At 48.6% G+C, this 12,330-nt stretch overlaps 1 protein-coding gene and 1 long non-coding RNA gene across 8 annotated transcripts in view; one reads left to right on the top strand and one right to left on the bottom strand.

The window, feature by feature from the left end:
- The window catches only part of AGAP1 (ArfGAP with GTPase domain, ankyrin repeat and PH domain 1), a 650,028-nt gene that overhangs the window by 586,669 nt on the left and 51,029 nt on the right, over nucleotides 1–12,330 (top strand). The gene's annotated exons all lie outside the window — the stretch shown is intronic.
- On the bottom strand, nucleotides 2,818–11,092 carry LOC115893213. The gene is made up of 3 exons (XR_004053187.1): nucleotides 10,948–11,092; nucleotides 8,357–8,458; nucleotides 2,818–3,002 (listed from the first exon to the last, which is right to left on the bottom strand). It is a non-coding gene; the product is annotated as an uncharacterized LOC115893213 (long non-coding RNA).

The following is a 12,330-nucleotide window of genomic DNA, read 5'->3' as shown; positions in this document are numbered from 1 at the left end:
AGCCATCATGGGTCTAGATGGCTTATCAGGGCAGGAGTTACATTTGCCCTGTCAACTTGCAAAACAGCTGGGGAGTGGGGATGTTGGATTATTCCATCCTGGTGTTGCGCCAGTCGGGAGTAATTGTCGTAAGTTAGTCTTTGACAAGGACCTTGTAATGATGCTCGCATATAAAATAATTTATAACTACCTATAACATAACCTGAGAATGGTGATTAAGTAACCTGATCTTTTTTTTTAATTATAATTTTTGTTTTTTTTTTTTTGTTTTTTTTTTTATACTTTAAGTTCTAGGGTACATGTGCATAACGTGCAGGTTTGTTACATATGTATACTTGTGCCATGTTGGTGTGCTGCACCCATCAACTCGTCAGCACCCATCAATTCGTCATTTATATCAGGTATAACTCCCAATGCAATCCCTCCCCCCTCCCTCCTCCCCATGATAGGCCCCGATGTGTGATGTTCCCCTTCCCGAGTCCAGGGCCCACCACAGCAACTTTGAGCTTAGAAGCCGCTTAACCGTTGTAACTTGTAACTTCATCAGTGGTGGGGGTACAGGCAGGTCAGCTTGTTCACGTGGGCCACAACATGGCTTTACCCCACCATCTCCCGTGGCTTTCTCAACACATTTTAGAATCTGCGGGAGACCTGCAGCCCCCCGCCAGACCCACAGAATCACACTATGCTGGTGAGCCTGGGCATGCCCCTCCCCCCAAGCATTTCCACTGCACATCCCGGGTCAAGAACCACCCTCTGGGTGCCAGGGTCTCCTCCAGGAGCACAGGTTCTCACCTGGGGCTGATCTGCCCCCAGGGACATTCGGAAATGCCTGGAGACGTTCTGGATTGTCGGCCGGGCGCGGTGGCTCAAGCCTGTAATCCCAGCACTTTGGGAGGCCGAGACGGGCGGATCACAAGGTCAGGAGATCGAGACCATCCTGGCTAACCCGGTGAAACCCCGTCTCTACTAAAAAATACAAAAAACTAGCCGGGCGAGGTGGTGGGCGCCTGTAGTCCCAGCTACTCGGGAGGCTGAGGCAGGAGAATGGCGTAAACCCGGGAGGCGGAGCTTGCAGTGAGCTGAGATCCGGCCACTGTACTCCAGCCTGGGCGACAGAGCGAGACTCCGTCTCAAAAAAAACAAAAACAAAAAAAAAGAGACATTCTGGATTGTCCTAGCGTGGTGGGGGGCTGGGGAGCTGCCACTGGCATCTAGTGGGCAGGGCCAGGGATGCTGCTGGCCAGCCTGTAATGCACAGGGAAACTCCCCTGCAACAGAGAGTTACCTGGCAGTGCTGAGGGTCAGAAACCCTCCTGGGGCCGCAGTTCTCAGAATCACCTGGAGGGCGTGTTGAAAACCCAGCCAGCCCCAGAAGTTCTCACTCAGTGTGCCTGGGGCAGAACGGGCGAATCTGCATTCTGACAAGTTCCCAGGAGAGGCTGGGGCTGCAGGTCCAGGGGCCACACTTTTGAGAGTAGCTGCCCCCTAGAGCACCTGGGGCTCTAAAAAGGCTGATGTCTGCCTCACCCCGAGACTGTGATTAGACAGAGGTGAGGTTTAGACTTTCAGAATTTGCAGAAATTCCCCAGCTGATTTGCATGTAAAGCCAAGATAGGGAAGCTCTGCCTGACAGAGTCTGAATGAAGGGATGACGAGGTGGGGCAGAGAGCAGAGGCCCAGGAAGAAGCTGCATAGGGGAGTCACAAGCCCACACCTGGCCAGTGAACAGAGCAAAGGCTTTTCTCTGGAGATGGGCCCCGTGGGTCGTCAGGAACCTCAAACCACTGTCGCCCCCAGATAAAGCCACCACACCTTTGGGGGCAGGCAACATGGCTGTGAAAGAGGAAAGAAAAGCAAGGCTGAGGGTGGGCTGGGGTTTCCACGCTGGTCCCCATCAGGCCCTGCCAGGCTGCCCACACACAGGCCCAGCTCTGGCCAGGGCCAGGGCTTAAAGCAGACCCTCCTGAGGAGCTGTTGAGCGAGCTCGGGGCCATACTCCATCCTGTGCTTTTGCCAATGGGAGCAGTCTGGCATTGCATTACGACGGATTCTGCCTCTGCTGCGTGCCTCGGTTTCCATTCTGACTCCTCCACTTCAGAGAAGGCAGGGGAAATGGCTTCCCCCAGAACAGATAGCCGATGGTTTTTTGGACTTCCAAACAGTCCTTCCTAGTAGACAACTTTCCTTCTCATTAAAGATCCAGTGACAGTTGGCATGAGAGTTTTCTCCATTGCATCCCAGCTGACTGTGAGGAGCAGCTTGACGCAGTAGGGGCCCTGGTGAGAAACCTTGCCTTCCTGGACCATGTGGGCCACAAGTCAGCATCAGTCGCTTCTCGTAACATCAGTACCCTCTGCAAGGGAGAGGCTAAGCAAGAAGACCCCCGGAGAGCCCCTGCTAGCTTGGGAAGCGTGTGATTCTCTCCACTCCCTCCCCATAGCATCAACTGTAAAAGCTTTAGCCATTTCTTTGGGACTACTTTGGATCAGCATAGAAGGATATTGGGGTGTTCTGTGCACACTGTGCACTCTGGGAAGTTAATGAACAGTTTTTATCTGGCCTGGCACAGGCTGTTCTTAATTTTTATAAGCTTAAACTCAGCAGTTTCCAGTTCATTCTAAACATTAAAAGAGTCCATTTGCTCTTACGAGGTAATAGTCTCCATAAAACCCAACACCTACATACAGTAGGCATTCTGAACCACACTCAACCAAAATAAATGTGGAAAAATGTTATGAAACATTTATTGAATTAGACAGTGACCAAAAATTTCTTCAGTGCAAAGCACACGCAGATTTGGTTTTTATTTCCATTTCTTGTTTTCGTTTACTCAGAGTCTATAGAATTAACATAAAGACTGAGTTCTCAGTGACAGAAACCAGGCTGGGCACGGTGGCTCATGCCTGCAGTGATTCCAGCAGTTTGAGAGGCGGAAGCATGCAGATCAGTTGAGCTCATGAATTCAAGACCAGCCTGGACCGCATGGCAAAACCCCATCTCTGCAAAAAATACAGAAATTAGCCAGGCGTGGTTGCACACCTGTAGTCCTAGCTACTCGGGAGGCTGAGGTGGGAGAATGGTTTGAGCCTGAGAGTTGGAGGTTGCAGTGAGCCAAGATCACTCCACTGCACTCAGCTTGGATGATAGAGCCAGACCTCTCAAAAAAAAAAAAAAGAAACCCAAAAGGCTATGTAGGTGTTGTGATGCTGTTTATATGGAATCTCAGAAAAGGCCTGTCTGTAGAGATAGAAAGAGAAGCATTTGCATCGGTGTGGAAATGGGAATTTCAGGTGGGCATGAGGAATCTTTTAGGGGTGACAGAAATGTTCTAAACCAGATTCTGGTGATGGTTGCAAGCTGGTTTTTTTTTTACTAAAAATCACTGAAGTGTATCCCTAAAAACAGGTAGATCTTATGGTATGTAAATTATACCTTAATAAAGCTGTTGAGGAAAACAGAAGACTTGGTACTGCCCATCCCCAGCCTCAAGGGCTCCCAGTTTATTAAGAAAACTAAGGAAAACATAAGACAGACGGATGGGGGTTGAAGCCACAAAGGGTCCTGGCTGCTGCCCCCTTAGACATCCTAATAGTGAGTTCTCAGTGAAAGAAACAGGCTGGACATGGTGGCTCAGTGTTCTAGCCTTGGGTGAGGATGAAGGAAGCTGGGACCGAATCTTTTTCTTTGGTTTTCAAAGCCTTCCAGGTAAATATGGGACCTGCCAGGTTTTTCAGCACTGGAAACAGCCGACGTCCCCCTCAGTGGCCTCCAGGGGAAGCCCCCCAGGAGCTTTGAGGAGCTCCTGTCTCCTCCACTGCTTTGAGGAGCTCATAGCCCCTTCAAGCTCTTCCCAAACCTCACAGGCCTTTCTGCGTCCCTGACAAAGGTCCCAAGAGGAGCCTTTGACAAACAGCAGTGAATGCTGAGAGCTGCCCAGTGTCATCAAGATGCCGTCATTGATTCTAGCTTTGAAATCTGTGGCCGAATAGGTGGCTTAATCTGAAATTCATTTGGAGAAGGCAAACAGATATTCAGAGGAAGCAACAGAAGTTCCATTAGAGCAAACCTCCGCAGGGAGTGACAGCAGGGGCCACGATGCAGGGGAGGCCAGGGCAGCGCGGGTCACCCAGGCGGAGGCGGAGGCGGTGCCACCCCTCACACAGACCAGGGATCCAAGGGCAGCTCTGCTCCTTACCAAAGCCCAAGACCGGTGCTGTCCTAGCGGTCCTCCTTCAGAGGCACCCCTCAATCAGATCTAGGAATTGAAAGTCAGATTGGTTTCACAAGAGAATATTGTGGAGTTTTTTAAAATCTTGAGGCTGGGCGCCGTGGCTCATGCCTGTAATCCCAGCACTTTGAGAGGCCAAAGTGGTTGGATCACTTGAGGTCAAGAGTTCGAGACCAGCCTGGCCAACATGGTGAATCCCCATCTACTAAACATACAAAAATTAGCCAGGCAGGGTGGCATGCACCTGTAATCCCAGCTACTTGGGAGACTGAGGCAGAATCGCTTGAACCCTGGAGGCAGAGGTTGCAGTGAGTCGAGATCACGCCATTGTACTCCAGCCTGGTTGACAGAGTGAGACTCCATCTAAAAAAAAAAGTCTTGAAAATGTCTACTTCCTGACAACTTTACACGTGGCCCATACCATAACAAGCTGTCCTGACCTTCTCAGCATGTGACCCAGGACACCATTGAATCTGGGAAAGCCGTGATTTCCACAGTATACTCCTGGAAATTTTAATCTCAGAGAGTTATGATAGATGTTTCTGGAAAAGGAGTTGTTATGTTATAAGAACTGGATTAAACAAAATTACAGAGGCTTCTTTACGGTACATATGATTTCCTAAACCACTAAAGAGGGAAGCCCCAGCACTATGAACACACCTGGCAACAGAATGATTCCTAGACAGATGCCTCCAGTGAGCCAGAGTCACATTTTGGGAAGTGACTGTATCCTACAGAGGAGAAAAATAGGCCCAGCACAGCGGCTCATGCCTGTAATCCCAGCACTTTGGGAGGCCAAGGTGAGCTGATTGCTTGAGCCTAGGAATTCAAGACCAGCCTCGGCAACATGGCAAAATCCTGTCACTACAGAAAATACCCCCCCCAAAAAAAGCCAGGCATGGTGGTGCATGTCTGTGGTCCCAGGCTGAGGCGGGAGAATCGCTTGAGTCTGGGAGGCGGAGGTTGCAGTAAGCTGTGATTACGCCACTGCACTCCAGCCTGGGCAACAGAGTGAGACCCTATCTCAAAGAAAGAAAAAAGAGTAGAAAAAATAATAATAATTATATATATATATATATATTCCAACCCTCAAGAGATAATCAGTTAATGTTTGACATATTACATATAGTCTTCCTATGTAACATTTGTGGAAAGAAACAATGCTTTAAAGACAATTGAAGAGCGTTTTTTGGGCTAATACTATATCGTGAACATCTTCTCATGTCCTTATGTATGTCTTTTTTTTTTTTTTTTTTTTTTTTTTTGAGACGGAGTTTCGCTCTGATGCCCAAGCTGGAGTGCAATGGCACGATCTCGGCTCACTGCAACCTCTGCCTCCTGTGTTGAAGTGATTCTCCTGTCTCAGCCTCTTGAGTAGCTGGGATTACAGGCGCATGCCACCACGCCCGGCTAATTTTTGTATTTTTAGTAGAGACGGGGTTTCATCATATTGGTCAGGCTTGTCTCGAACTCCTGACCTCAGGTGATCCGCCCACCTCGACCTCCCAAAGTGCTGGGATTACAGGCGTGAGCCACCGCGCCCGGCCATGTGTGTCTTTTAAAGCATTATTTTTGATGGTGTCACAGTAATCCATCCATGGTTGAGCCGTCATTACATAATCATCCCCCTTGGACATGGGTTTGCAGTGAAATATTGAAATACCTCTGGGTTGAGCATGTTTGTGAGTACAGCTTATGGAGCTTATGATTAATTCATTTCTAAGGATGAGTTTCTAGAAGGAGCCAAACGAGGTCAAAGGCTGTGGACTTTTTCAGGTATTGATCCAGCATCACCGTGCTGCTCTCCAGAAGGGTGGTGCCCTCCATGTGCATCTGTTCTTTCTCACCTTGCGCCTCCCCAGGGTCACTGCCAGCCTCACAGTGCTAGAGCTCTGCTTCGATTGGCTCATTGCTCTGCTCTCAGCCCTGCTGTATCCATCAGGGTTCTCCAGAGAAGCAACCAATTGTGTGTGTGTAATCTGAAGTGTGTAGGGCAGGCAGCCTGGTGGTGTGTGTGTGAGAGAGAAATCTGAAGTGTGCAGGACAGGCTGGTGTTCTGGAAACCCAGGCAGAAGTTAGTGCTGCACGCTTGATGTAGGATTTCGTCGTCAGGAAACCTGTTTTTTGCTCTTTGGGCCCTCACCTGATGGGATGAGGCCCACCTGCATTATCAAGGATAATCGCCTTTGCTTGGAGTCCACGGACTGTAGGTGACATCTACAAAAGGCCTTCACAGTAATGCATAGGTTACGTGTGATGAAATCACTGGGCCAGGTGGCCTGGCCAGGTTGATGTGTGAAACCAATCATGAGTCACCCTGCTGTGACTTTAATTGCCTTGAGAATTCCTTCCCAGCAAAAGCCACAAGCTGCCTCTCCCAGAGGGGTGGGTTGCACTTATTGGGCACTTTTGCCTTTGAAAACGTCATCTCCCTGGATAAGTATTACTACTGAACTACCTGCTGAGCAGCGTGCTAGCATTTCTTGACACCAGATGTTTCACACACGTCTCTCCCCTATCTGGCTCCTGTGGCTGGGTGCTGGATGGGACCATGGGACCCAGTCCACCCTCCGGCCCCTTCTCCCTGTAGGAATCCTAAGTTTGAGCCAGACTGGTTTTTCTACCAGGCTCGTTGCCCACCCTCCCACCCCTGCAGCTGCCCCATCCCACATGGTTAAGTGGGTGGTCACACCCACTGCCTTTCCTTTCTCACCTCCAGCTCTGTTCTTCATTCCAGCAGAAGGTCCAGCTTCACACAGTGACCCAAAACAGTGAAGTTCCAGTCCCATCCCTTTAGCCTCATCCCTCATGGGGGAAGATACCTGACGCCGGGGCTGGGGGTGTAGGAGGTGGTTGAAACAGCCTGATCCACACCCCTACCTGGTGGGTTAGGGCTCTGATGCTGCGCCCGGCCTGGCATTAGACAGAGGGTTCTACAGAGTACCCTCTAGCTGCTGTGTGCCAGGCACTGTGCTAGCCCCACACCTGCCCTCAGGAAGCTCACAACATGAAGGGGAGACAGACACACCAAAAATTGCTTGATACTGTGACCCATGCTGGCCAGGCACCATTTCTTACACCTGTAATCCCAGCACTTTGGGAGGCCGAGGCGGGAAAGTTCCTTGAGACCAGGAGTTTGAGACCAGCCTAGGCAGCGTAGTGAGACTCTGTCTCTACAAAAAAACAAAATTAAAAAGAAAAAAAAAAAAAAAAACAGGCATGGTGGCATGTGTCTGTAGTCCCAGCTACTCAGAAGGCTGAGTTGGGAGGATCACTTGAGCCCAGGAGTTTAAGGCTGCAGTGAGCTGTGATCGTGCCACTGCATTCCAGCCTGGGTAACAGAGACCTCATCTCAAAAAAAAAAAAAAAGTGTATATGTGTATATATACACACACACACACACACACACACATATATATATATATATATAGAGAGAGAGAGAGAGAGAGTGATCCATGCAAAAACTGCAGCAGAAGTGGGCAAACAGGAGGAAGTGGGCTGCAGGGTCAAGGCAAGCCTCAGAGAAAAAAACCTGAGATGGAGTGGCCCTGACAGGCAGTTGGTGGGACAGGGAAGGGGTGGTACAGATGAAGGGAACCCCCACGCAAAGGTATAAAAGAGGACCCCCCAGTATGCTAACATGTATTCCACTGTTGCTGAAGACTAACACTGGAGGCGCTGGTTACCAGGGAATGAGAACTTGTGATGGGTTTGAGATTTTACTTCCCTGGCAAGTTGGCCTTCCAGTTTCATGGAGTTGGTCTAAGATACGAGACTTCAGGGTCAGAGACAAAGAAAAATTCGTTATTCACAGCAATAGCAGTAGCCAGAGTATTAGCATCTGGGTCATTTCCCGGGCCCCAGTGCCCATAGCTGTGATGCAGTCAGGGCCCCACGGCATCCGCACACATCAAGGGCTGCATTGCAGGAACGGAACCCTAAGCTTAGGAACCCAAATCTTCTACAGTGGGCAGAAAGCACATTTGCCGTGTGCTCTGGAGGGAGATGCTGTCTCCGTCGTCCAAGGCTGTTTCCTGTGCACGTTCTTGGAAAGATAGGTGGGGAAAAAGGCAGGCAGAGCCTCTGCTGGAAAGACACGGGGAAAGGAGAGAGAAGAATTGTTACCTGGCAAAGGAAGGAAGGCAGAGATCAGACTGCCTTCTCCACCAAGTCTCTGGTCTAGATTCTGTGAGTCCAGAAACCTCCATCTCGGTCTGGGAGGGACAGCTAGGAGGAAATTAGGACATCAGTTTGCAACCAGACAAGTTTAGAGGTCCTGTGGAATTCCCAGGCCAAGGGAAGAGGTGTTATGGAGACTCTGTGGCCAAGAGGGACAGATCACACCAGACATCAAGCTCAATGGATGCCACCAAGGACAGCTACCTGCCGTGTCTCATACACGTTTCATCCATCCAGCTTTTAGCCTCTCAGTCTTTCTCTTCCTAATAGGGTAGGTATAAGATTCCCATTGCTGGCCGGGCACGGTGGCTCAAGCCTGTAATCCCAGCACTTTGGGAGGCCGAGACGGGCAGATCACGAGGTCAGGAGATCGAGACCATCCTGGCTAACACGGTGAAACCCTGTCTCTACTAAAAAATACAAAAAAAAAAAAAAAAACTAGCCGGGCGAGGTGGCGGGCGCCTGTAGTCCCAGCTACTCGGGAGGCTGAGGCAGGAGAATGGCGTGAACCCGGGAGGTGGAGCTTGCAGTGAGCTGAGATCCGGCCACTGCACTCCAGCCTGGGCGACAGAGCGAGACTCCGTCTCAAAAAAAAAAAAAAAAAAAAAGATTCCCATTGCTGCTGTAACAAATTACCACCCACTAAGTAGTTTAAAGTAACACGGATGTATTCCATTACAGTTCTGGAGGTCAGAAGTCCAAGCTGGGTCTGCATGGTGTCATTCCTTCTAGAGGCTATGAGGGAGTCCATGCCCTTGTCTTTTGCAGCTTCTAGAAGCTGCCACTCGTCTTGGTGGCCTTGCATCCCCTCTGACCTCACATCTTCTGACTCTGATGCTCCTATTCATATGACCCTCTTATAAGGACCCTTGTAAATTGGGCCCACCTGGATAATCCAAGATACTCTCCCCCTTCAAGGGCCTTGGCTTAACTGTATCTGCAGTTAAATTGCCATGTGAGGTTGCATAGTCACAGCTCCTGGGGATTAGGACGTTGACGTCTTTGGGAGCCATTTCCCTTCTACCACATTATTCTGACCTCTGTAGACACTGTGGCCCATGTCATCAAACCCCCATGACAGTCACAGCCCTGCCTATTTCTTTCCATCCAGACAGGTGGTGCCTGTGGGTACATCTCAGCATAGGGTGCAGATGCAGTTGTCTGTTGGAAGGAAAACCACATAGAATCAGGAAGGGAGAGGCCTGGCTAGAGTGAGGACAATGGGCAGGAGGCCGGGGTCTTGTCCTGCCACAACACTGACCACCTTTCTCAACTTTCTTCTTTAAAAATAAAGAGAGAGAGAGAGAGAGAGAGTAATCACACCTGCCATACTGACCCCTCAGGTTGTATGGAAGCTCAGCGGAGAAAATGGCTGGGGTGCATGTCTGAACCCCACTACATTTGGACAGATACTCTCTGTGTCACATTTTAGTAGCTGCAGTGTGTCCTCCACCCGACTGAGAGTCTGTGTGTCAAGACTGGGGTAAATTCTTTCTGACCAGTTGCAGACAGAAACCACACCTCCTGGTCCAAAGCCACCAAGTCATCACTTTTCAAAGCTTTTCCAGTAGAGACGCATGACTCCTTCCTTAAAACAACTTATAGTGAAAATATGTGGATGGTAGAAAAAGTAATGTTTCCAGTCTGCTGAAAGTTCTGTGGTTTTTTTTTTTTTTTTGCAGGGCAATTATCTGTATAAAATACTTTTTTTCTTTTAAGTAGAATCCTATTGCTAATGAAACCATATTTTGAACATGAAAATTGTTACAAAGAAGAAAAAATGTCATTATCCAGAAAAGCTGCAATAGCTCATGCATTTGATGGTCTAAATAGAACATTTTTCTTCTCAGGGAGATGAAAGCGGTCCCCTCCTATTAGCCTATGAAATTATTTTTGAATTGGGTTTTAATCCCTGGAACGAGAAAGGGGGATGGAACCCTAACATAGGTTCCATGCATGGGAAGTCAAACCTGAAATTTAGAGACAGGAAATACAGCACGCCTAGTCACTAATCCAAAAGAAATGTGAAAAAAGAGTTGTTTTAATGTTGGAAAAAGGCAGCATGAAAGGTAAGGCTTCCTTCCTGCCGTTTCCTCTGGTGCCTTTTCTTTCCCCCGATCACATTTGCTAGATGTCCATTTCTGTAAGTTTTCCCTCTAGAACAAACCTATCATTTTTCACCACGGGATATTTACAGCTTCAATCAGTGCCAAATTCAATTGGCTTCTGATCTCATCGCTGGAAGTTATAGATGCAGATATTATTTGCACTGCGGTTAATTATGGAGCAATCAAACCTTGGCTTTTCCACTGTAATTTCCTCTGCCAGCTAATTTAATTAATCACCCCCAGCTCAGCTCTTCCAGCTGCGACCAGCAGGGTCATTAATTAGGCATGTGGTGGGAGCTCACCCACCAGGTCCTGCTACGGGGCTGCTGCCCATTTGATCTCTCAGGGAGGGAGAGCTTTTCCTAAGCATCGATCTCCTCCAGAAAGGAAGATGGTTCCCAAAAGGCCTATCAGGGGCAAACAGCTTACCTGCAGTGGTGATTGGTTTACGAAATTCACCTAGTTGAAGAAAAGAGGGCCGGGTGCAATGGCTCATGCCTATAATCGCAACACTTTGGGAGGCTGAGATAGGTGGATCACCTGAGGCCAGGAGTTTGGGACCAGCCTTGCCAACATGGTGAAACCCCGTATCTACTAAAAATACAAAACTTAACCTGGCGTGGTGGTGGGCACCTGTGATCCCAGCTACTGGGGAGGCTGAGGCAGGAGAATTGCTTGAACCCTGTAGGCGGAGGTTGCAGTGAGCCGAGATCATGCCATTGAACTCCAGACTGGACGACAAGAGCAAAACTCCATCGGCCAGGCACAGTGGCTCACACCTGTAATCCCAGCACTTTGGGAGGCCGAGGAGGCCAGATCATCTGAGATCAGGAGTTCGAGACCAGCCTGACCAAAATGCAGAAACCCCATTTCTACTAAAAATACAAAATTAGCCGGGCATGGTGGTGCACGCCTGTAATCCCAGCTACTTAGGAGGCCGAGGCAGGAGAATCACTTGAACCTGGGAGGCAGAGGTTGCAGTGAGCCGAGATCGCGCCATTGCACTCCAGCCTGGGCAACAAGAGCCAAACTCTGTCTCAAAAAAAAAAAAAAAAACCAGAAAAGGAAAGAGGCCCCGCCTTCCATTTAGACTGGCTCATGAACTTGCCGAAGAAGGGGCTGTTGTCAGTCACCGAGGCTTCGGTGTTGGGTTTTTCAGGTCAGCCAGTGTGTGCCTAATAATGCAGATGTCATGTGATGAGCTCGGTTTGTTACAAGGAAGCGTCGTCCTCCTCACGGGCTCATTACGTTGACGTTTTGGCTTTGGAGGCTGATATTTTCTCTAAAGGAAAGATTAAAGGATTGTTTTCATTTTATTATAAGGAAGAGATATTTTTGGTATGAACGCATCAAAGTTGGTGCCTAAATGCTACAAGTGATTCTCTTATTATTTTGAAGAGCCTGTTTATTTTCAAGCAGTTACCAGCTTAAGTAAGAAGTCGTCACTGGAATTCCATATAAATGTGTCCATGCCCACACGTATACCTACATAGAAAGAGAAGTACCCCACATTTGGGAGGCTTTCTTATGATCATTCTTAGTTTATTTTCTTGTAATAATGTGGGGTTTTTTTGTTTTTTTAACTTAATATATTACATAGGAAGGGTTTTTTTGATACCTTAAAAAAACTGCACATTAAGTCTGGTTTTTTACAAAAGGATGAATGGATGAACAGGTGTTTTTAAGAGCCGCAATAAATCATCATAGAGCAAGGAGTGCCTCTTCTGAGATCTCATTTGATGCCCTGCCCTCAATTAAATGAATCAGAGATAAATGGGGATGTGCGTGTGTATGCACACACATGTGCACACA

Source organism: Rhinopithecus roxellana, chromosome 14, assembly GCF_007565055.1.
Source record: "Rhinopithecus roxellana isolate Shanxi Qingling chromosome 14, ASM756505v1, whole genome shotgun sequence".
Lineage (NCBI taxonomy): Eukaryota > Metazoa > Chordata > Mammalia > Primates > Cercopithecidae > Rhinopithecus > Rhinopithecus roxellana.
The sequence above is the reverse complement of the archived record's forward strand: the minus strand, read 5'-3'. Positions and strand labels throughout refer to the sequence as shown.